Source organism: Sminthopsis crassicaudata, chromosome 3 (assembly GCF_048593235.1).
Source record: "Sminthopsis crassicaudata isolate SCR6 chromosome 3, ASM4859323v1, whole genome shotgun sequence".
Classification (NCBI taxonomy): Eukaryota; Metazoa; Chordata; class Mammalia; order Dasyuromorphia; family Dasyuridae; genus Sminthopsis; species Sminthopsis crassicaudata.
In genome coordinates, this window is record NC_133619.1 from 619931894 (window position 1) to 619957049 (window position 25156).

Consider the following 25156-nt stretch of genomic DNA (forward strand, 5'->3'; position numbering starts at 1 on the left):
CTACCTCCCTCCTCATCTGTGGCACACAGAACCTTCCTTTAAGCTTTAGCTTAAGCACCAACCCCTACAAGACACCTTTCCCTCCCTCCTTACCTGTATTTGTATTTCATTTACAATGTAATTTTTTATATGTTTATATGTGGATACATTGTCTTCCCTGACAAGTTCCTCAGAAGTAGGGCATGTTTCATTCTTTATAATTGTATCCCTATGCCTGACTCATAGTAGGTGATTTATGAGTGCTTTTTGATTGGTTGGTTGGGGCAGCTAGATAGCATAGTGGATAAACTCTGGATTCAGGGTCAGAAAGACATGAGTTTAACTCTCGACTCTGGCGTGTGCTAGCTGTGTCCCCTAACTTTTCTCAGCCTCAATTTCCTGTCCTAGAAAATGGAGATTTAAAAACAACACCAACATCACAGAGCAGATTGTGAGCTAATGTGTAAAGCACTTTACAAACTTTAAAATACTATAAGTGTTAGCTAATGTTAGTCCCAAACAAGTGCTCTATACCTTCCTTCTAATGTGGTTGGTTCTGTTCTGTGGGGCCCAGCAGAACAAGGGGAAATCTATTCTTTTTGATGTACAGTCAATCAAACCAAAAGCATATATTAAGCACCTACTATGTGCCAGGTACTGGGCTAAGCCTGAAGATTCAAAGCATAATGGGACACTATGGAATAAATAACAACCCAGTCGTGGGAGCATTCTGAGGGGACTCATAGAGATGCTTATGAAGTAGATTTATAAAAGTTTGAGATAATATGAAATGAAGGGCTCAGCTTTCCACTTCATAACATATGTAGACATTCGTGGATTATTCCCTTTCTGCTTACTGTCCTAAAGAAGAGAAAGACATTTTATTGGCTGCTGAATCTATACTGAGAGTGCATACAAAAGGTGCCAATAGAGGATCTCACTCTCTACTTCCTACTGGTCAGAAGGCTAGTGAACACCAGGCTTCCTACATAGTCTATGTCTAGGATGGACCTGACTCCTGTTTATATCTCTTTTTCCCTTGGTTTAAAGCATGTAAGACTTTGAAAGCTCAGAGGAGTCAAGATCTAATAATGGGAGGTCATGGCCAAGTGTGCCAGTGGGTTCCTGAGAAGTAATCTGCGTCATCCAGCCCAGCAGTTTATTTTCAGTAAATATCTCCTTATAAAAACTAATTACTTGACCCAGAGATTCCATCACTGGGCTTATATCCCTAAGGAAGTGATTATTTAGAAGAAGAAAATCCTCATCCACACCAAAATATTTAGAATAGTATTTTTTGTGCTGGCAAAGAATTGGATACAAATAGATGCCCATCATTTGGGGAATCGCTAGGCAAATTGTGGTCCGTGGATGTAATGGAATATGACCATGCTGTAAGAGAAGGTATATGGATTGACTACAGAGAAAACATGAAATATCTACATGAACTGAATCAGAGTGAGGTAAACAGAGCCAAGAAAACAATCTACATAATGACTACAACAATGACAATAAAAAGAACAACTATAAATAAAATGGTCAAATAAGAATATTTTATATGTATTTTTTCAATGCATTGGACAATTATGCTGGGATTCTTTTTCTCCAGTTTGCACATCATTATTTTCAAGTTATCTCTTCTATTAGAACATAAGCTTCTTGAGGGAAGGAGTAGTATTTTTATCCTTTTTGTATCCCCTAGTGCAGTGGTCCTCAAACTTTTTAAATAGGGGGCCAGTTCACTGTCCCTCAGAGTGTTGGAGGGCTAGGCTATAGTAAAAACAAAAACTCACACTCTGTCTCTGCCCCTCGGCCCATTTGCCATAACTCGGCGGGCCCCATAAATGTCCTCAGCGCCGGCATCAGGCCCGTGGGTCGTAGTTTGAGAACCCCTACCCTAGTGCTTGAGTCCAGTAAACTTCATTCTTGTTGACTGACTGAATAAATCTGGAAGGATAAGCTGGAAACAAATTGTGAAGGGTTTCAAATGTCAAGCTTGAGACTTTACATCTTACCCTAGAGGCGATGGTGTCCATCATTCATTTTCAATCCACTGCATCCTGGGCCATCATCAGTCATCCCGACTTTTGTCTTGCTACTGTACTCCAATGACTGTGGAAGAGAGAGAAATGCTGATGACTTTGTGAAACTCTGTCTCACTTAAATTTAATTCACACATGAATCAAGACATGACCCCATGATATAATTGGTCGCCTTTGATGTCTCACCAATCTCAAGCACTCCACAGCACCTGTTCCAGCCACCTCCACAACCATTAGAACAAATTGCTCTTATCTGCTCCTTCCATGGGAAGTTTTCTCAGACTTGAGTTAGACACCCCCCTAATTCACTTATAGGTTTCAGTCTATTGGTTGCCCTCTACTTGGCTCCATATGAACAGAATGTGACTGCTGCACATGCTATAGCTTCTTGGAGCTGCAGGTGACTTTTGGGGTCCACCTGTCCTAGAATCACTAGGAATGGGCTGAAGGCTTTTATTATGTAGCTCCCTGGGCCAAGTGCCAAGGGTCTTATAATTCAAACAAGATATATGTCTGCTTTCATCAAGCTTACAGCCCAGGATGCACAATACCCATATGCACAAATAACTACATTTTTTTTTCCTGAGGACTCATGCTTTTTGTTGGCAGAAGGAACTCCCAATAAGAAAATTCTCTCTAACATTTCAGATGTCCACACCTTCAGGAACTTACATTCTTAAAGAGTTGAAGAGATCTATCCAGGATTTCGGAGTCAATATATGTCAAAGGCAGAACCAGAGTGTTCCTGACTGTAGAGAAAACCTTTAATCTACCTTGTGAGGTTGCCTCCATAATACAAAATGGAATATAATAAAAAGAAATCAGATTTCTGGGATTTGAAGGAAATATTATCTTCCTCATTTACATATAGGGAAACTAAGGTCTATAGAGTTGCTTCCCCCCCCCCATTGCACATATATTGGAAACCTTCAATTTACCTCACTAGGCTGCCCCCATAATACAAAATGGAATATAATAAAAGAGATCATAGTCCTGGGGCTTGTATTATCTTCCTCATTTACATATAGGGAAACTAAGGTCCATAAAGTTACCACCCCATTGCACATATATTGGAAACCTTCAATCTACTTTGCTAGACTGCCTCCATAATACAAAATGGAATATAATAAAAGAGATCATAGTCCTGGGGCTTGAAGGAACTATTACAAATAGGGAAACAAAGATCCATGGAGTTGCTTCTCCATTGCACATATACTACGTGTCTGAAGCAGGATTTGAACTCAGATCTTTTCTCTATTCCAAGGCCAATGCTCTATTTGCTCTGTGGGCCACTTCTCTGCTGTAAGATGCTATTATGCAAAGGCAGAAAATTAGTGTAAATTGGAATAATCGGGATGAGCTGTGGGGGGAGAATGTAGCTAAAGGATGATTCAGGTTTGAGTAGACAGAGATGAAGAAGACACTGGCACAGGACAAGAGGTGGGTGGGCATATGGGCAAGGCCCTAATTCCACTAGAACCCTGTTTTTGGCCTTTCCCAATTCACTCCAGGTCAATAACCCAACCCCTTCCCCTGACTCCTACCACCCCACTGCACCCCATAGGATTCTGCCCCAAGAGAGAAGGAACCTGCATTAGTTGAGCTTGTAAACAGAAGGGAGCCAATTAGTGACATATATTAACAATTCTGCTGGAGTGTCATTATTTAAAAGCCAATTCAGAAAACTGAGGACTAGTTTAATTAATGCTTCTAACTTACACTCAAGATGTATGCTGAGAACTTCCAATTTGGTGGAAGTCAGTGAGGGAATTCCCCCATCCTGCAATCTACCCATAATGAGTTTGAGCATAAGCAAGCAGCCTGGCCTAGAGGCCCCTGAGGACTGGGGCTCAGGAGGCTTACTGTTCTCTTCCTGTAGAGATTTGGCCCAGAGTCCTCCCCATGGGGGAGTGATAGGGTCTCCGAGAGAAAGGAAAGAGTTCCTAGCAGCTGTCACAGAGCGTAGCGTGCTAGACATGGAGTAGTGAACATTTGAGCATGAATTGTGTTTCAGACACTTAATAGCTGTGTGATCCTGGGCAAAGTTATTTAATCTTTCTCTCAACCTATTATCCATTTGAAAAATGAGCATTATCATAGCATTTGCCTGGTAGGATTGTTCTCGGGATCAAATGAGATAAGATATGTGAAGTGTTTTGAAAACCTTAAGGTGCTACATAAACATTAACTAACTGTTATGGCTAAGATAGCCCTTTAGCCCTCCAGTGTTGAGTACTCTACTTGGCTATGAGCCATTTTTGAAGGCAAAATCTCAAATGCAATTGTCCATTCATGGTGAGCCAGATAAGCACCCCCTTCCCCTAAGCACTGAAAGGATGCTGATTTTCTATGTGGAGAAATAGCTAAGTGGGATAGTAACTAAAACTATGGGCCCTGAAGCCAGGAAAACTTTTGAGAATTCAGATTCAGCCTCAGACTTATTAGCTGGGTGCAAATCACTTAGCCCTGTTTGCCTCAGTTTCCTCATCTGTAAATGAGGTGAAGGAAATCCCAAACCACTACAGCATCTTTGCCAAGAAAACACTAAATGAAGTTATGAAGACTTGGACAGGACTGAAAAAGCTGAACACCGCTACCACCAAAGAAATAGATCAAGCTCTTTCCCAGATCCAAAGGGCTAGCTCAGGATGGGCTGACAACAGGAGAGATAGAACGATGAAAGAGCTAGTGCTAGAACCCTGGATTCAAATCCCACTCTGCCCCTTGTCACTTGTGTGATGTGTGGTAAATTACTCCCTAACTATAAATTCCCATCATCTCCTTTTAAATTAAGGCACTGGACTCCCTGTCTTCAAGGTCCCTTTTGGCTTTGACTCTCCCTGAAGGGTCTCTGAGATCTCTTTTAGACCTAAATGTATGACCCTGGAAGTCAGGAAAGCTTCTAGTTTTAGGGAAAAGGGGTGATGTGAAATTTCTCCCAGAGAGACGCAGCAAATGGGAGCTGAGGACCCTTCCGATTCTACAATCCTATTTTCCTATCATTGAATGAGTTAAACCAGGAAGACTTCCCTTAACCCACTCCCCCCAAATGGACATTTATTCTCATTGAATCTAGACAGATATTTCCCTTGGTCTTCCTTGCTATAAACTGGAGTGAAAAACTGCTCTGGCTAGATGCCCTTCAATTGGGCAATGGCTAAACAAATGGAAGTACATGAATGTAATGGGTTATTACTGAGCTGGAAGAAACTATGAATATGGTGAGCACAGAGAAGCATGAAATGATTTATAGGAACTGATACAAAAGGAGTTAAACAGGATACAACGACTACAGCGATCTAAGGAGAAATAACAACAATCCCCCAAATCAAAACTGAAAGCTATGAAATTATAATGGCCAAGCTTGACCCCAAAGGAGAGATATGAGTATGTATCTCATGTCTTTCTTTGCAGAAGTGAGGGATTATGGATATGGGAGAACACTGCTTATTTTAGCTTTGGCTGATTCATCGATTGACCCTCTGCCACAGGATGTTCCACCTCCTGGGCAGAGGGCATTTGAGCCTAGTTCAGTGGTCAGAGCTGCAGTTACAGACCAGAAGGGTGGTACCCTGCCATGGTCTGACTCTGAAGGGAGCTGATTAGAAGCACAGTCTATACCCTGCTTTTGGCCAGGGCTTGAGGAAGAATGGGGGGAGAAACTGGACCATAGTTAGGCTAGACTGATGTGGGAGTAGGGAAGCCTGTGCCACAAGATCCTAGGCTCTTCTTTTCCCTTCTTGGACTTCAGTTTCCCCATCTTTTGTAGGAGTTGGGTTTGGTGATCTCTATGATCCCTTTTAACCCACTGTTCCTGCTCAGTTCTGATATTTCAGGATTGTGAGATTCTCCCCCTTACCAGTTCTCCCCAACTCCACTGACTCACAATCTGTGAGCTGGGGAGCAGCCAGATCCAAGCCTATGAATAAGTGAGATACTTATAAATATTTAAATATTTACACTCTTCTCAGAAAGACCTTGGGTGAAGTGGGGGTGTGGGGAGATCTGGGCCAGCTAGTAGTTTGCTTTGCTGTCAGCTGATGACTCCCTGTACAGAATTTTAAAAAAACAGGTCAGGCAGAATCAAGTCAGAGAATCATCAAGCATTTATTAAGCACTTACTGTCTTCCAGGCATGTGCTGGGGATACAAAAAGAAAAGCTAAATAGAGTCCCTGCCTTGAGGGAAGTTATATTCTAAGGGGAGGAGCCTGCATGTCAATAACTAGATCCCTGAAAAATAGAAAATATAGCATAGATGAAGAGTGATCTTAGAGAGGAAGCACTAGTAACTTTGAGAACTGGGAAAGACCTCCTATAGTAGGGGAGATTTGATCTGAGTACAGAAGGAACTAAGAGGTGGAGGGAAAGGGGCAGACCATTCCTAGAATGAAAAGGGAACAGGATGGACTTCCTGCAGAAGGGGAAAGTTTAGCTAGAACTTGGAGGGGGAACTAGTACAGTCACATAGGTGGGAAATGAGTCAAGTTGAGTGAGTAACAGCATGCGGACTAGTCCGATTAAATCAGAGGGTTCTCCAGCAGGGAATCAAGTAAGAAAACTGGAAAAGTAGGAAGGGAGATGCCAAATGGAGGGCTTTGTATTGGATCCTGGAGGCAATAGGGAGCTATTGATACTGATGGAGTGACATGGTCAGATCTGAATTTTAGGAGAATTGCTTTGGCAGGTGAGTGGAGGCTGGATCAAAATGGGGAAAGACTTTAGGTATAGAGATGGATTAGGAGGTTACTGCAATGATCCATGTGAGACAGGGAGGGTGTGTGGTCCTAGGGTAATGGGAAGAAATGCTTGTGCCTTCATTGTTGTTATATGTTATATATAAGTAAAATATCCATTTTACTGAGGAAGAAACTAAGACAGATAGCTGTGAAGTTACTTGTCCACTGTCACAGAGCTAGTAAATATCTGAGGCTAGATTGGCACTTAGGTCTTCCTATTATAGATCCAGCATACTATCTAACTGCCCAACATTCTAATGAGAATGCACCCATAGCATCCTAGCTGATCTCCTTAATAACTCCAGTAGGTAAATATCAGAGATGATATTATCCCCACTTAACAGAGAGAAAAATTGAGGCTCAGAGAGGTCCCATGACTGGCGCAGGAACACAGAGATAGTAAATGTCAGATGCAGGACTTGAACCAAGATTTCTCTTGACCCCAAGTCAAGCACTCTTAACATGATTACACTTCACTTCAGATACATGACTGTCCTATCCCACTACTGGAAAGTCAACTTTATGAAATGACCAGCAGGATGATTTCAGAAAGTCCTGGAGAGACTTACATGAACTGCTGCTGAGGGAAATGAGCAGGACCAGGAGATCATTGTACATGGCAACAAGAAGATTATGTGATAATCAACTCTGATGGACTTGGCCTTCTTCAACAATGAGATGAAACAAATCAGTTCCAATAGAGCAGTAATGAACTGAACCAGTTATATCCAGCAAAAGAACTCAGGGAAATGACTATGAACCACTACATAGAATTCCCAATCCCTCTAATTTTGTCTGCCTGCATTTCTGATTTCCTTCACAGGCTAATTGTACACTATCTCAAAGTCTGATTCTTTTTGTACAGCAAAATAACTGTTTGGACATGTATACATATATTGTATTTAATTTATACTTTAACATATTTAACATGTATTGGTCAACCTGCCATCTGGGGGAGGGTGGAGGGGGAAGGACGGGAAAAGTTGGGACAGAAGGTTTTGCAATTGTCAATGCTGAAAAATTACCCATGCATAGATCTTGTAAATGAAAAGCTATAGTTTAAAAAAAAAAGTCAGTTTTATGAGGTCAGGGTCCATATTTTAACTAAGTTTTATCTTCTTTGACCACTAGATATTACAATACAATGTAATACAAAGCTACTAGATACTTTACCTACGTGAACACTAGATACTATAATACAATACTATACTATAATTGTAATGCTGGAGAAACTGAAACAACACAGAGGTTAGAAGGTTTTTAATATTTTAATAGTGGAGAGTTTAAACTGGTGGACATACTTGTCATAGCCTCAACCAGTCAGCTGAATGGGACTCTTGTCTCAAAGCATCCAATGACAAGCAAGGGATTCCAGAGACTCTTATAGGGCTCTAGCTATCAGGGAAACAAAGGCAAGGGTGAGTGGGCAGAGCACTGGTGAGCAGAAGGAAGTACCATAGCTTTTTAATTCTGACAAGTTGGGGGTGAAGAAGGAAGGATCATAAATTCTCATAAGTTGGGAGTGAAGAAACTAGGAGACAGACTGAGTCAGAAAGATGTCCAAACGTTTGAGATAAGCTCTCTGGAGTTTTATGACTCTTTGGAATGCCAGAGTAGACAGAGCTCTGCAGCCGTAATTATCTCCAGGAAAGGGGGGTTGGCACCAGGGAAACTGAGGCAGAACAATTCAGGGAAACTAAGGCAGAACAATTCAGGGAAACTGAGGCATAGCATAATATACTAAAATGTACTATACTAGAATACACTACACTATACTATACTATATTACACTACACTACACTACACTATAATACTCTACACCACACTACTTTATATGATATACTATACTATAATATACTACACTATACTATACAATACATTATAAACTATTATAATACTTCTAATAGGACTAAGGATTAGACATGTAATCTCAGTAGTATGTGGAACTGTAGGACAAAAAAAATCTCCTCCTATCAAAACAAACTGGCACCTTCAAACTTCCAGAGCACTGAAGGTAAATGACTTTCCCAGAGTCACACCATCAGGATATGGGATTTGAACTCGGGTATTTCTAGTTTTAAGGCTAGCTCTCTTCTGTCTTCTTTAATATTTCTAATTATATAAGTGTGGAAATGTATTTAGAGGAACTGCACATGTTTAACCTATATCAGATTACTTGCTATCTAGGGGAGGGAGAAAGGGAGAAGGGAGGGAGAAAAATTTGGAACACAAGGTTTTGCAAGGGTGGATGTTGAAAACTATCTTTGCATGCATTTTGAAAATAAAAAGCTATTATCAAAATTTTTAAAAAATCTTTTGAAAAAATATTCCTGATCATAATCATGGGTGAGATGCTATTAATTATATTGTCATTTTATGATTATGTATTTTGACAAATTAGCTGTAATTTTTCTGAGCTGAAGGTAGATCTGTATGTTATGGGGAATCTTGCTTTTCAAGCAGACAGCTCAAGAATAGCCCACTCTTACCCTCATACACAAGGGCTGCACTAATCCCACCCACCCCCACCATCACTTTTGCACATCTTGGGATGGAAAGAGTTTCCCAAGCAGAGGAGATTGGAGAATTCTCTTGTCTTCCCCCACCCCCACTCAGAAAAGGCAGACTCAGTCTGACCTCACCCCCTCTTATCGAATTGGACAATTTGGGAAGGAGAGATGGGATTTAATGAGTTAGAAATCCATTGATCAGCTGCTATTTTGGAAACCCCTAAAGACTGAGTTCAGAAGATGTAAGGTTAGAAGCAGTCTCCTTTCAGCCCCAGAAATGCTAAGAAAAAAAAGGAATATCCCATTCTGCAATGAGGAACTGCTTATTTGGGACTAATTGACTGAATTTGGGACCAGAACACTGGGATGTGTACACAATCACCTCTAACTGAACTGTTTGTGTCACCTAGGACAGGTACCTTACCTCTTCTGACCCTCAGCTTTCTCATTCTAAAATAATAACAATAAGTAATATTTCTGTAGTGCTTTAAAAAGTGCAAAGTGCTTTGAAAACATAATTTCATCCATGACTACTCTGAAGGATCTATGATGAAATGTCCTATCCAAACCCCCAATCTCTCTCGTCTTAATAATTAGCTTTGAACTTCTAATACAAAACAAAAAAATCATTCCTTGCCTTCTGGTCACCCCTTTGATGATGACCTTTTCTGAGTTTATAGTCAGGCAGATTCTGGACTGGTTTAGGTAGCTTTGAACAAGTGCTTCCCTTTTCTAGGGCTTCTGTTTCTTGCCATGAAGGTGTTGGAATAAACTGACCTTCAATGTTCTTAGATCCCTTCCAGCTTTAGTACTCTATAATGAATCAGATAAATGTAAAGGTTCAAAAAATTAATCTCACAAGTAAAAGATAGGACCAATGTGACTAGATTGCAGTCTGTGTGAAAATAAAATCTGAGGGTTTTAGTGGAATATAAACTCAAGATTGCCAAGAAAGCCAATGCAATCTTAATCTGCACCAAGGGAATGCTGAGAACTAAGACGGTGAAAGTCCTCCTGTCCCATTCCCTGATCAGACCACAGTTCGGTTCTGAATAAAAATACCTACTATTTGTAAACCTCTTTAAGGTTTATAAAACAATTCCCATGTGCTATTTCATTTGAGCTTTAAAACAATCCTGGGGATAAGTGCTATTACTATCCCCATTTTGCAGATGAGGACACTTAAGCATGGAAAGGTTAAGTAGTGACTTGCCTAGTGTCATAGAATAAACATTCATAGAATAAGCATCCAAGACTGATTGTTTGGGGGACTGGAACTGACTGTTGTCTTCCAGTATTTGAAGGGCTATCACCTGGAAGACGGGATAGCTCAGGTTTTTTTTTTCCTAGAGCTGGGTTTAAAATCTCACTACTGAGGCATATTACTCATATAATCTTGATCAAACCATTCAACTGTCCTGGGACTCAGTTTCCTCAACTGTGAAGACTGAGTTAGCTCCCTGGATACCTTAGAATCAGCCGGTCAGGATAAGCAAAAGTCCTTGGTCTTTATTCTTGGTCTTTAAGCGGTAGAAGTGAAGGGGATGGATGCAGATCTTCATGACCTCACCTCTTTGTCTCCCGCCCAGTCCCGCTAATCTTACTCCACCCCTAGTCCCTCACACAATTCTCTGTATCCACCAACAGATAGAGCCAGCACAGGATAGTGGTAAGGGCCATTTTCCAAGCATATTCTTATAGAGTATTGTCCAATCTGTAATTAGCCTCAAGTGCTTGATTGTCCCATCTCAGTGCATTAACTCAAGAGTTTCAGCCCTTTACACTCAACTGTAAAATAAAGCAGTTGGACCAGATGGCCTCTGACATCCAGCCTCCAGCCTCCATCTAGGATCCTCTGATTAGATTTTTTTTTTACTTGTTCAACTTGTGCAAACTTGATGCAACCAGTAGAGGTAACAGACAGGAAAATGTAAAAAGAAACTTAGCCAATGTCAAGAAAGTCTTCCTACCCATAGAGCTGTCTAGAAATGACATGGGCTGCCTTGAGAAGTGGTCTTCCCCTTCTGCAGAAAAAGGTTGGATTCGAACTGGTTGTTTGGTTATGGGATAGATTCCCTTTTAAGTATGGGAGGCATCTGAAACCCCTGTCAGCTCTGAGATTCTATGAGCTACCAGAGGTAAACCACCTATTGATAACTGAGAGTTGATTTTATTGACATTAATCTTCTTCTCTCTTCTTGCTTTCTCAAGAGAATGGAGGTTTGAAAAAATTTTTACACAATCATTTTATGGAATACTATTGTTTTACAGGAAATGATGAGCAGGTAGATTTTAGAAAAACTCAGACTTAAATGAACGGATGAGGGACGTGAGCAGACCCAGGAGAACACTGTACATTGTAACAACAACATTATTGTTACTACAACAATTATGATAGACTTAGCTCTTCTCAGCAATACAGTGATCTAAGACAATTCCAAAAGACTCATGATGGAAAATTCGGACCACATCTAGAGAAAGAACTATGGAGTCAGAATGCAGATCAAAGCATATTGTTTTCTTTTTTCATTTTTTTTTTGTTTCTTGTGGTTTTCTCCCTTTTGTTCTGATTCTTCCTTCACAACATGACTAATATGGAAACATGTTCAACATGAATGTACATGTATAGACTATATTGGATCACTTGCTGTCTTGGGAGGGTGGGAGCTGGAAAGAGAAATTCGGAACTCAAAATCTTATAAATGAACGTTGATCACTTCCAGTTGATCAATGATGGACAGAAATAACTACACCCAGAGAAGGAACACTGGGAAGTGAATGTAAATTGTTAGCACTACTGTCTATCTACCCAGGTTACTTATACCTTCGGAAGCTAATAATTAATGTGCAACAAGAAAAAGGTATTTACACACATATATTGTATCTAGCTTATATTGTAACACATGTAAAATGTATGGGATTACCTGTCATCGGGGGGAGGGAGTGGAGGGAGGGAGGGGATAATTTGGAAAAATGAATAAAATAAAAAAATATTAAAAAAATAAATGAACGTTGAAAACTATCTTTACATGTAATTGGAAAAATAAAATACTATAAGTAGAAGTCAAAATAAATAAATGAATCATTAGAGTGCCTACCATGAAATCAAGAAGACCCAAGTTCAAATCCAGCCTCAGACACTTGTTAGCTCAATCACTGTGGGCAAATGATTTAATGCTGTTTGCCTTCATTTCTTCATCTGTAAAATGAACTGGAGAAAGAAATGACCAACCATTCTAGTATCTGCCAAGAAATTCCTGGTGGAGTCATGAAGAGTCAGACAAGACTGAAAAATGACTAACAGCAACAATAGAGCCTTTGGAAAGCTAGTGTAACCTCCCTACTATACACTACATTACTTTGTGTTTGTATGGACTTGCTGTTTCCTCCAAATAAAAAATAAATTCTTTAAAAATGCAAATTAAGATAACTCTGAGGTACCACTTCACACCTCTCAGATTGGTGAAGATGACAGGAAAAGACAGTGATGAATGTTGGAGTGGATGTGGGAAACTGGGACACTGACACATTGTTGGTGGAGTTGTGAATGGATCCAACTATTCTGAAGAGCAATCTGGAGAGCAACTCAAAAAAGTTATCGAACTATGCATACCCTTTGACCCAGCAGTGTTTTCTATTGGACTTATATCCCAAAGAGATCTTAAAGGAGGGAAAGGGACCCAGATTGCAAAAATGTTTGTGGCAGCCCTTTTTGTAGTGACCAGGAACTGGAAAATAAGTGGATGCCCATCAATTGTAAAATGGCTGGTATATGAATGTTATGGAATATTATTGTTCTATAAGAAATGACCAGCAGGATGATTTCAGAGAGGCCTGGAGAGACTTACAGGGACTGATGCTGAGTGAAATGAGCAGGACCAGAACATTGTACATGGCAACAGCAAGATTATATGATGATCAATTATGATGGATGTGGCTCTCTTCAGCAATAAAATGATCCAAGCCAGTTCCAATGATCTTGTGATGGAGAGAGCCATCTGCACTCAGAGAGTGAACTGTGGGGACTGAGTGTGGATCACAACATAACATTTTCACTCTTTTGTTGTTGTTTGCTTGTATTTTATTTTCTTTCTCATTTTTTCCTTTTTGATATGATTTTTCTTATGCAGCAAGATAATTGTATAAATATATATATGCATATATTGGATTTAACCTATGTTTTACCATGTTTAATATATATTGGATTACTTGCCTTCTAGGAGAGGGGGTGGGGAAGGTGGGGAAAAATTAGAACACAAGGTTTTACAAGGGTTAATGTTGCATATGTTTTGAAAATTTAAAAACTTTCAGACACTTAATACTTCTTAGCTGTGTGACTAAGTCACTTAATTTAGTGGGTAAGTCACTTAACCCCAATTGCCTCAAGGAAAAAAAGAAAATTAAAAAGCTTTAATAAAAAAATAAAATAAACTCTTTGCAGGCAAGAACTTTTGTTTTGTCCCTGTATCCCAGCACCCAGAACAGTACCTGATACATATATATATATATATATATATATATAGTGTAACTGTTAACCAAGGCAGGGTAAGAAAGGAGGGGAGTCTGGCATGATTTCAGGGGTATTGGAAACTCCCAGTGAGGGTAGTCCCTCCATCAGTCTAGGAGAAGATCGGCTCTGCAATTTAGAGATGGGGTATTTACAAAGCTAAGTGATTTGTCCAGCATCCCACACCCATATGCATCAGAAGACTTGAAATCAAAGTCTTCCTTTCTTCAAGACTGGTTCTCAATCCTATTATGCCATGCTGTCTCTCACCTATGGGCCCATCACAGAATACAGTATAAATTCCTAATAGAGCACTTTGCCAATATCACATAAAGCCAATATCAGAGATCTGGAACTGAATGGAAACTCCAGGTCTAATATCTCCACTGACACTCTTATTTTATCTTAAGAAAAATGTTCTACCCATTATTATACCTCTTTTACAGATGGAAAAACTGAGGCCCAGAGAAGGGAAGGAGGAACTCGCCTTGAGATACACAATGATTCAGGGCAGGACTGAAGTTAGGACTCAGGTTTTCTAACTCCCAGCCTCCTGTATCACATGACTCAACAATAAATCTTCCCCCCAAAAAAAGAAATGAAAAATGTTGATTTTCTGGTATATGTCCACAGCCGTGTGGGGCTGACTGTGGAGGGTCTGACTTCTGAGAAGGAGCAATAGGGCAAACAGGAGAGTGTACTCCTCTCCCAGGAAACTCCAAAGAAACCAATTACATTTGCATTTCATTTAAAATTGAGACAATCACAATCCAGTGAGCTAATTGCGCACCAATTGATTACTAGAAACATATTTGTGGAAGAGGTGCAATTAGTCTGGAGCTGCAAATTCCTGCTCACTGAACTTAAATTAGGCAGATCCAAGCAGCTGTCAGGCAGTTTCAATCCCTGCTCTGACCTGATGGAGTCTGATGATAAGCCAGAAGGTAGTAACTCTGGGAAACTGAACCTCCTGACGCAGGGAGGGGGAGTGAAATGGGACTCTGAGAGGTTCGGTTGTTTTTCAGTCATGTCCAACTCTTCGTGACCCAATTTGAGTTTTTCTTGGCAAAAATACTGGAGTCTTTGCCTTTTCCTTCTCCAGCTCATTTTACAGATGAGGAAACCGAGGCAAGCAGACTAACTTGCCCAGAATCACATAGCTGTAACTGGATTTGAACTCAGGAAGACTCCAGGTCCAGGATTTGTTCTTTTTTTGCCACCTAGCCAGCTCTAAATCTGATCCAGATCCTTTAATTCCATATACTATTTTCATCATCAGAATATAAGGCTTCCTCTAGGGCTGGTCCCTAGGAGGTCAAGAAAGAGAAATCCCCAGAGACTCAGAATTCTGCTGACATCCCATTTAGATAGGAAGATGAAATTTTCCTGCCTGGTAAGCCCTGGTCCTGCCCTCTGGGTCCTCGAGAGGGATGCCCAGGTGCATTTCCCAAGTCAGCATATCTAACGGGATGGACCGCTGTGATGCATAAGGAGGCTTCGGATGCAAAGGGACCCTCAGTAGGAAGGAAGCGCATCCCACACATGGATGAATAGATGGTCACCCATTATGGCTGAAGCCCCTGGTTCAACACCGTTTTGGTAAATGTTTCACAACTGGCTTTTGGGAGGAGGGTGGAAATATATGCACAACACCTTCTCTGAAGTGTAAATGTTCACACCGAAAATAAAGTACTTGGCTCCTTTGAGTCAGTGTAACCTAGCTGCAGGGCACTCATAGACACATGTCAAAAGCCATAACAACCTAGTCCCTTCCTTTCTAGGCCTTCCCTTTCCCCTTATAGCGTGTCCTTTTCTGACCTCTCTGATAATCTATGTTCCAAGGCCCCTTCTAGCACTAGCATTCTATGTTCTATTGTTCTGTTTTAAGGTCCCTTCCCTTCTAGGTTTTCCCTTTCTTTTTATAGAATGTCCTTCTCTGACCTTTGATAGTCTACATTCCAAGGCCCCTTCTAGCACTAGCATTCTCCGTTCTATCGTTCTGTGTTCTAAGGTCTTTTCTAGTTATTGACATTGTAGCTGAAAGCTGCGTGGCCAGTCCCAAGGTTCTGCTCCATGGCTTCTGCTCTTGGGTCTTTATGTAGCATCTCCCCAACTACCCAGGTAGAAAAATTGTGGGATCAGTTACAAAGGATGTGGGAGGACATCCAGAGGTATATAACATGATGCTCTCATTTCCTCAACTCTGAAGTACTAGATGAAAATGTCATTGGGAATTATTTAACAAAATTAAAGAAAAGGAAAAAAAGGCCCGAAGCCACCCAGAACCAGATTTTTGGTATCTAGAAGGCCATTCATTACTTCCTCTACTCCTCCTTTCTTTACTCTCTCCCTCCCACAAGAAGAAGCAATCTTTATGCCCTTGACCCTTACCCACCAACTATACCAAAGGGCATAGAGCACTGGGTCTGGAATCAAATCCAGCCAGTTGTTACTTAATTCTGCCTCAGTTTCCCCAACTGCATAATTAGGATCATACACCCTCAGGGAATTGTTGTGAGAATTAAATGAGATAATTTTTTAAAGCACAGCATAATGCCCTGCACATGGTAGGTGCTTAATAAATGCTTATTCTTTCCCCCCTTCTCTACTGCTTCTATGACTAACAATCTTCCACCATCTGTTCCCCCTCAATCCTATATTATCCAGTTACTGGCCACCTAGGAGCAAGCTATATTCAACCCTACCACCTGCTGTTAGCTATTATTATTCTATCTGTCCATGATCTCCTATTATTTCATCTCTCCCTACTTTTCACTCCTCTGAAATTCATTCTTCAGTATCATCTGGCATCCAGTCCCTTAACCCCTTCCAGACTATTTAAAACTCTCTTCCCTTTCTAATCTCAGACCCAATACTTAAGCAATTCTACTATATACTGTCTTCCACTCTCAACTGCTTGACCTCCTTCTCCTAACATAACTCAACCTTTGGCAAATCTCAGCCATGGATTACTCTACTCCTCTTCACCTACCGTGGAACAGAACTGCAAAGTCACACAACATGCTAATGGGAAACATTGTAGATTAATTATGTTTCTTCAATGGAGCTCCCACCGCAGCAAGACAATCTTGTTATTCTTCCCTAACCAATTGCCTGTCTCACTGCCCACAGAAGCTGCATCAAACCTCTATTCCTCAAGCTCTTATACCTTTTTCCTCTCTCTGTCGAGATCCTAACCTAGAGGGGGAAAAAAAGTTGAGGCAATTGGGCCTGTTTTCTCTTTCCCCTTCTCTCTATTTCAAAAGCCAATAAGCAAATATTAATCTTCTACCATAATTCTAGGTATTGGGATGATAAGGAGAACAGTCCCTGCATTCAAGGAAGTAAAGACGTCATGTAAATAATTATGTAAAACAAGACACACCAGAGCTAATCTCAGGGGGTGGGGAAGACACTAACATAAAGATAGGTTGGGGAAGGCTCAATGCAGAAGGTGAGATTTTAGCTGAGATTTGAAGGAATCCAATTTCCACCTTGGGTGATAATCAGTGAAAATGCCTGGAGGTGGGACAAGGAGTGTCTTCTCCAAGGAACAGCAAGGAGACTAATTTTTTTGGATTGTCAATTATGTAGAGAAGAATAAAGTATAAGACAACTACAAAGATAGAAAGGAGCCGCATGATAAAGGGCTTTAAAAGTCAAACAGAAGATTTCATATTTGATCCTGGAGATAATAGGGAGTCGCTGGAGTTACTGGATAGGAAATGACATGTGCCTAAGAAAGATCACTGAATGGAGGATGGGCTAGATGGAGATAAATTTGGGGCAGGAAGACCAGCCAGTAGTCATTATAATAGTCCAGACATGAGGTGACTACATTAGGGTGGTGGAGATGAGAAAGGGACAGACAGGAGAGATGCTACCAAGATAGGATTGAATTTCTACCATGTTCAACATATATTGGACTACTTGCCATCTAGGGGAGGGGGGGAAGAGGGAGGGAATTGGAACACAAGTTTTTACAAGGGCTAATGTTGAATAATTGTCCGTGCATATGTTTTGAAAAATAAAAAGCTTAAAAAGAAAAGAAAAAAGAAAAGAAAAAGAAAAAGCTTTAATAAAGAAAAAAAGATGGTATTGATTGATCAATAGCTACACATCTCATATCTCTCCTCTCCTTTTTTGGCTAACCTCCTTGAAAAGGCCATCTACAATAGGACCTTCCACTTACTTTACTCTGAGGATACAAGAAGAAATGCAACTACATGTGTACACAGAGAGTTTGCCTTGGGTCCCTTCATGGGGAATGGGAGTGAAGGAAGCAATTGTTGAAGAAAGTGTCTGAGGGATTGGACAGGTAAATATCTGAGTTCAAATTTGACCTCAGATACTTAATTAGCTGTGTGACCCTGGGCAAGTCACTTAACCCTGTCTGCCTCAGTTTCCCCATCTGGAAAATGAGCCGGAGAAGAAAATGGCAAACCACTCCAGTATTTCTGTCAAGAAAATCCCGCAGGGGGTCACAAAGAGTGGGACATGACTGAAATGACTGAATAACAGCGACACAACATCTGAGAGATGTGAAATGAACAAAACTCTTTGATGCTCTCTTCCCGCTCCGCCCTTTTACCCAGTCTCTGACAGTGAGGTGGCCCTTCTCCTTGTTGAGCAAACCCTTCTACATGGGCCTTTGATCCCATCACCTCCCATCTTCTCCAGCTGATTGCAACAGTCAATCCATCAAGTATTAATCAAGTAACTATTTGCCAGGTACTGCGCTAGGCACTGGGCATACTAATACAGTGAATTAAATAATCTCTGCTTGCCAGGACTTTCTATTCTAATGGGGGAGGCAGCATGCATTCCATATGTGTGTATGTACATATAGACATACATATATGTATTATGTACATATGGGTACATATATGCATAAAGTATAAAATAAATATAAAGATAATAAAGGCAGTTAACACAAAGTTGTTAAGTACAAAGTAGTTTGAGAAGAAGACTAATTAGCTTCTGAGATCAGCAAAGGTTCAACTAAGAAAATGATAATTGGCTCAAATCTGAAAGGAAGAGAGAGTCTATTAGTGAAAAGTGAATATGGCATTGACATGGCCAGTGCAAAGGTATATGTGTGGAACAGACAGGATAGTCTGACTGCATTATAGAGAAAAGTATTGCCCAATCGGGCTGGAAAGATAATTTGGCACTAGAGTTAGAGGGTTAAAAGCTAATTGTTGTGTTATTTCAGTAGTGTGTGACTCTGTTACCCCATTGGGGATTTTCTTGGCAAAGATACTAGTTTGTCATCTCCTTTTCTAGCTCATTTTACAGATGAGGCAAAATGGATAAAGTGATTTGCTCAGGGTTACACAATTAGTGCCTGAAACTGGATTCAAACTCAGGCCTTCCTGACTCCAGGCCTAGAGCTCATGTCACCTAGCTGCCTCAATAGAGCGGTTTATGTTTTATTATGAAGCACCTCTGAAAAGGATGAATTACAATGGGAAGAGATTTGAGTTAGAGAAACCAGTCAGGAGGCTGTTGCCATGATCTAGGTTTTGAACTGCGACACCAAAATAATAGAAATTTGGAAGAGGGCAAGGTTTGGAGGAAAAGATAAGGAGTTCTATTTTGGATAAATTGACTTTGAGTTGGCTTTGAGGACATTCCATTTGAAACATCCATTAGTCAATTGTTGATGCAAGATTGAAGCTAGAGGCAGAGACTGGGGCTGGATATATAGATCTTGGATTTCTCAACACAGAAATGATAGTTAAATCCATGGGAACTGATGAAGTTATCAAGAAAATGTATAGAGGGGAGAGAAAATGGTGGAAGACTGAACCCTAAGGAACATCCACAGTTATGGGGGATGATTTGGATGACTAACCAGTAAAACAGGATTGAGGAAAAATAGCTATATATGTAAAAGAAGAACCAAGGAAAAGAGTAGTGTCATGAAAACTCAAAGAAAAGAGAGTATCTTGGAGGAGAAGAGTGATTATCAATATCAGATCGGAAGAGAGATGGGAAAAAATAGAGTAAGAAGGAAGGAAGGAAGGAGAAGGAAGGAAAGAAGGAAGGAAGGAAGGAAAGAAGGAAGGAAGGAAGGAAGGAAGGAAGGAAGGAAGGAAGGAAGGAAGGAAGGAAGGAAGGAAGGAAGGAAGGAGGGAGGGAGGGAGGGAGGGAGGGAGGGAGGGAGGGAGGGAGGGAGGGAGGAGGGAGGGAGGGAGGGAGGGAGGGAGGGAGGGAGGGAGGGAGGGAGGGAAGGGAGGGAGGGGGGGAGGGAGGGAGGGAGGGAAGGGAGGGAGGGGGGGAGGGAGGGAAGGAAGGAAAGGAGGGAGGGAGGGAAGGAGGGAAGGAAGGAAGGAAGGAAGGAAGGAAGGAAGGAAGGAAGGAAGGAAGGAAGGAAGGAAGGAAGGAAGGAAGGAAGGAAGGAAGGAAGGAAGGAAGGAAGGAAGGAAGGAAAAGAAGGACAGAGATAGACAGACAGAGAGCTGCAGTCTGGGCAGATTTAAGAGGTTTGAGGAAAGAAGAGAAAGTTTGGAATAGTTTCTGTGGGGCGTAAGATAAGGACTCAATTAAGGAAGAGTAAAAAGATTGCCTTGCAGCGTGGGTTCAGTTGAAGTTGGGTAACATGAATTTATAATGTACCAAGTCACAAACCATTGTGTGACTTTGCCCAGCTCTGCTCAACAGTTTGTGTGTAGGAGTGGAGGAGGCAGATGGTGGGAGTAATCCAGGGCTGGGTGTTAGAAAGAAATGATGGCAATAGGACAGGGAGGCAAGGGATTTGAAGGCAGGGGACAGTGTAGTCTTGAGAAGGAAGAATGGCCTGAGAAAATACTGAGGAGGTGAGGGATTGGAGGTTTTGATGAAGACTAGGAATGGGTTCGAAGAGATTGTGGTACAGGGAAATGGAATAAATGAGAGGAAGTTAGGTTAATGCCAGAGTTTTGCATTAGGAGAGTGATGGTGAGATATGGTCACTCCTATGAGTGGCTGAGATCCAATAGAAGTGACTTAAGGAAACTGGGATTGGAAGGTTGAGGAGCTAAAAGAGCACCAACTTAAGGGCATAAAGTAGGGATGGAGAGGAGGATGACCCTTTTTTATCTCATAAGGAATCATCCTTCGGAAAGAAGAAAGAATGACTTCGGGACCAATATACAATGAGCTAACAGTTTGGACTGGATGGGAAATGTGAATTTTAAAGGAGGAGAACTTGCAGATTGGTGGTGGTTAAAGGAAGAACCTGGATGTGACATAGGGAGCAAGGAGTGGCCATTACAGCCCCTTTTCTCCTTTGCCCTTGTCTGGCGCAGGTCCTTGTCACAGAACCATAGCAATCAGCCTGTTGGTTGGTCCTCCTGCCTCAGGTCTATCCCTTGTAGTCTATCCTCCTATCTTTCTTAACTGAAGAGAATATAATTCTTCCACGGGCTCAACTGTAGTGGCTCCCTATCTTTTCCAGGATAAATCACAAATTTTCTCTATGTTTTCTAAAGCTTTTCCTACTCTGGCCCCAACTTACCTTTCAGTCTCATTGGACATGATTCACCTTCCCACACTCTTCCCTCCAGCCCAAACATTCCACTCTTCCTCACACCTGTCTCTCTCATTTCCATATCTTTACCTTGGACACTCCATGAATCTCAATGCTTGGATACTCCCTCTTACCTCTACATCATAGAATCCTTCTTTTCCTTCAAAATGATGTTTAGCTATTTCCACCTGCATTAATCTTTCCCTGAACCTCTCGGTTCCAAAATACCAAAAGAAGGAAGGAAGGAAGGAAGGAAGGAAAGAAGGAAGGAAAGAAGAGAGAGAAGGAGGGAGGGAGGAAAGAAGGAAGAGAGAGAAGGAGGGAGGGAGAGAAAGAAGGAAGGAGGGAAAGAAGGAAAGAAGGGAGGGAAGGAAGGAAGGAGGGAAGGAAGGAAGGAGGGAAGGAGGGAAGGAGGGAGGGAAGGAGGGAAGGAAGGAAGGAAGGAAGGAAGGAAGGAAGGAAGGAAGGAAGGAAGGAAGGAAGGAAGGAAGGAAGGAAGGAAGGAAGGAAGGAAGGAAGGAAGGAAGGAAGGAAGGAAGGAAGGAAAGAAAGAAGAGAGAGAAGGAGGGAGGGAGGAAAGAAGGAAGAGAGAGAAGGAGGGAGGGAGAGAAAGAAGGAAGGAGGGAAAGAAGGAAAGAAGGGAGGGAGGAAGGGAGAGAAGAAGGAGGAAAGGAAGTGAGGGATACCCTGGCCCCACTTTCTCAGAATCAGAACAATTGTATCTTCTCCAGGACTCCAAGGCACACTGAGAAGTTGGAGAGTTGTCTCCAGTATTGCTGTCACTTATTTGAGCCCCCACCAGTTGAGTCTCACTTTATTGTTAGAGAAACCAGCACAGCTCCTTCAAATATAGAGGAAGAACAAATATACAGTTCCTTTTAATACCTCTGGGGTATATGCTGCCTTGTACTGTTTCAGTCTCTGGGAAAATAGGCTCAATATCTGTCTCAGTACTGCTATAGCACTGATCTCACAAAGTTCACATCCAAATGTAATATTGATGTTGAATTATAAGTAAAGGTCCCAAAAAATCACTCACATTGTTTCTCTGCTCCCCAGTTCTGATCTTGCTGCAACCCTTGGCTAGATCCCAACTCCCAGAATCTTGTGGTTCACACTCCTATTGTTAGAGACTCCAGTCCCTGCACCCAGAAGGAGAACAGAAGGAATAAAAAAGCCAAGAACCCAAACCCATTTCTTGGGAAGAAAGAGGAAGGGAAGGAACTGTGAGAGCCATCTCATTCCCCTAGACTTGAATGAAACAAAATTTTAAAAAAAAGTGGGAGGGAGAGTAGTGGAGGAGGAGAAAATGACTCAGGATTTTTTGAAGAACTACTGCAGCTAATCAATCAAAAGAGTAAAGCTCCTCTCGGCTATATGGGTAGCCAACTAGAACCAGTTACATTCCAACTTCATGGTCTCTGCAAGGCTTTTCCCTTCAAAGCCAGCATGATTCTCCTGAAAGGGAATTTCCCCTGAGTCTTCCAAATGGAGAAGTACATGAGCAAGTTGATCGGGCTTTCACTGGCTCCGAATCCCCAGTATGCAAAACACACATGCTGACTCCGGCATTGGAATATCAGATCTTTGAGAACAGGGATTGTCTTTGTATCACCAGGACCTAGAATTATGCCTGACACATAGTAAGTGCTTAATAATTGCTTGTTGACTGATTGATGAGGGTCCTAATAAGTGCTTAATAATTACTTGTTGACTGATTGATGAGGGTCCTAATAAGTGCTTAATAATTGCTTGTTGACTGATGAGGGTCCTAGTAAGTGCTTAATAATTGCTTGTTGACTGATTGATGAGGGTCCTAATAAGTGCTTAATAATTGCTTGTTGACTGATGAGGGTCCTAGTAAGTGCTTAATAATTGCTTGTTGACTGATGAGGGTCCTAATAAGTGCTTAATAATTGCTTGTTGACTGATTGATGAGGGTCCTAATAAGTGCTTAATAACTGCTTGTTGACTGATGAAGGTTCTAGTAAGTGCTTAATAATTGCTTGTTGACTGATGAGGGTCCTAATAAATGTTTAATAATTACTTATTGACTGATGAGGTCCTAATAAATGTTTAATAATTGCTTATTGACTGATTTATTGATAAATGTCCTAATAAGTGCTTAATAACTGCTTGTTGACTGATGAAGATCTTAATAAGCGCTTAATAATTGAATGTTGACTGGTTGATTGATGAGGGTCCTTCCATTATATTCCATGCTCTACGGGCCCCCTAGTTCTAAAATTCCATATTTTAAGAGTCCTTCTAATTCTGAAATTGCTGAGTCACAGCATATGACCCTCCCAGCTCTAACTCTGTTCTCACAAGCCTTTTACTACGAGTCTCTATCTGACCTTTCCAGCTTATTGCCCATGTTCCATGTACTAGGCTAACCAGCCCATTTGCTGTTCCTTTCCATGACCTGATCATCTCTGGAATTCTTTGCATAAGCTATCCCCTGGGTTTGGAATTCTTTACCTCTGCTGCCTGGGACAATACCTAGATTCTTTCCAGTTCCGAGGAGAGAGGGGTTCTTTTACTGAGTTTCCCTCCAAAAATGACTAGTACCCTTTCGCTAGCAAAATTACTTTCTATTCATTCTGTATTCATTCATCTGAATACATATTATATCTCTCCTCCCCCAACCCCAGAAGAACATAAGCTTCTTGAGGACAGAGATTATTTCCCTCTTTGTAGCTCTGGTGTTCCAAACTCCCTCCCAGATCCTATAGAGTATGATCCGAGGGCCCTCCCAGCTCCGACAATTTTATTCTCTGCTCCCTTTCATTGCTGACATCCCATATGTTAAAGGTTTTTTTTTTTTTCCTGCTTTAACATTCTAGGCTTTTTCAAAATAATAATTTAAGTACGCCTTCATTGGGAAGGTACACACGACTCTCAAACAACATATGCTGCCTCTGAAATCTTCATAGAAAGTATTTTTGTATTATCCAGGGATTTCTGGATTAACTATACTCTATTCTTCCTCCATCTGTGTAGATCACTGAAGAGAGGCTGTATGATTGATTGATGAGCTCATTTAAAAGCCATTTCCTGAACGGAGAGGTGTGATGTTTGGGATTTGGAGCTGGGACCTGGTTTCAAATTCAAGTTCTGTTATGTAGCTTCTGCTCTGTGGCTCAGTGGGAGAAGGTTGGACCAAACATCATTATCTTTCCGATGGGCTCTAAATCCTGGTGTCCTGCTGTGATCAAGGCTTTGCACCCATATGGAAGTACAGGCTGTAACTGTCCCCGAGAGGGTTATAGTCGGGCAGAGGACGACCTGTACCCATCATCTACAGGTAACAGGCATAAATGGGGCCTTCCAGAATCCGAGACTGAGACCTAGAAGTTCAGTCCCTTTATTTTGCAGGCCCAAAGCACATGCCCATGGCCACCCAGGATATGGACCCAGAATTCAGCTCTTTCCACTGTACCATACTGCCCTGTTTGTCGTAGCTTTGAGGCCCCCCCCCAGATTAACTGAGTATTTCAGTCTCTTCCCTTACAAAGTGGCAAGCCCTGCTCCAGACTAGACTGGGCAGGAGTAGGGGGCAGGGCGGGTGAGGTGGAGAGGGCCCAGGGGATCCTTGTCTGACCAAGGGGCAACAGAGCAGAGAATGGAGCCAGAAACTGTCTGAGTCAGAGTTTCCCAAAGAAGACAAAATAATTAAGCCCATTCAATAGAATAAGAAATAGAATGGATCCCTGAGCAAGGCTCACCCACCTCACCAATCCCAATGGGAGGGGGGCTAAGAAAAGCATCTTTCCTTTGGGTTGGAGAGGGAAGGAGATATTCTGCAACCATTTTAAAAGGAAAAAAAGGAAAAATAGACATCCTTGGTTGTATATGTGTGAGGGTG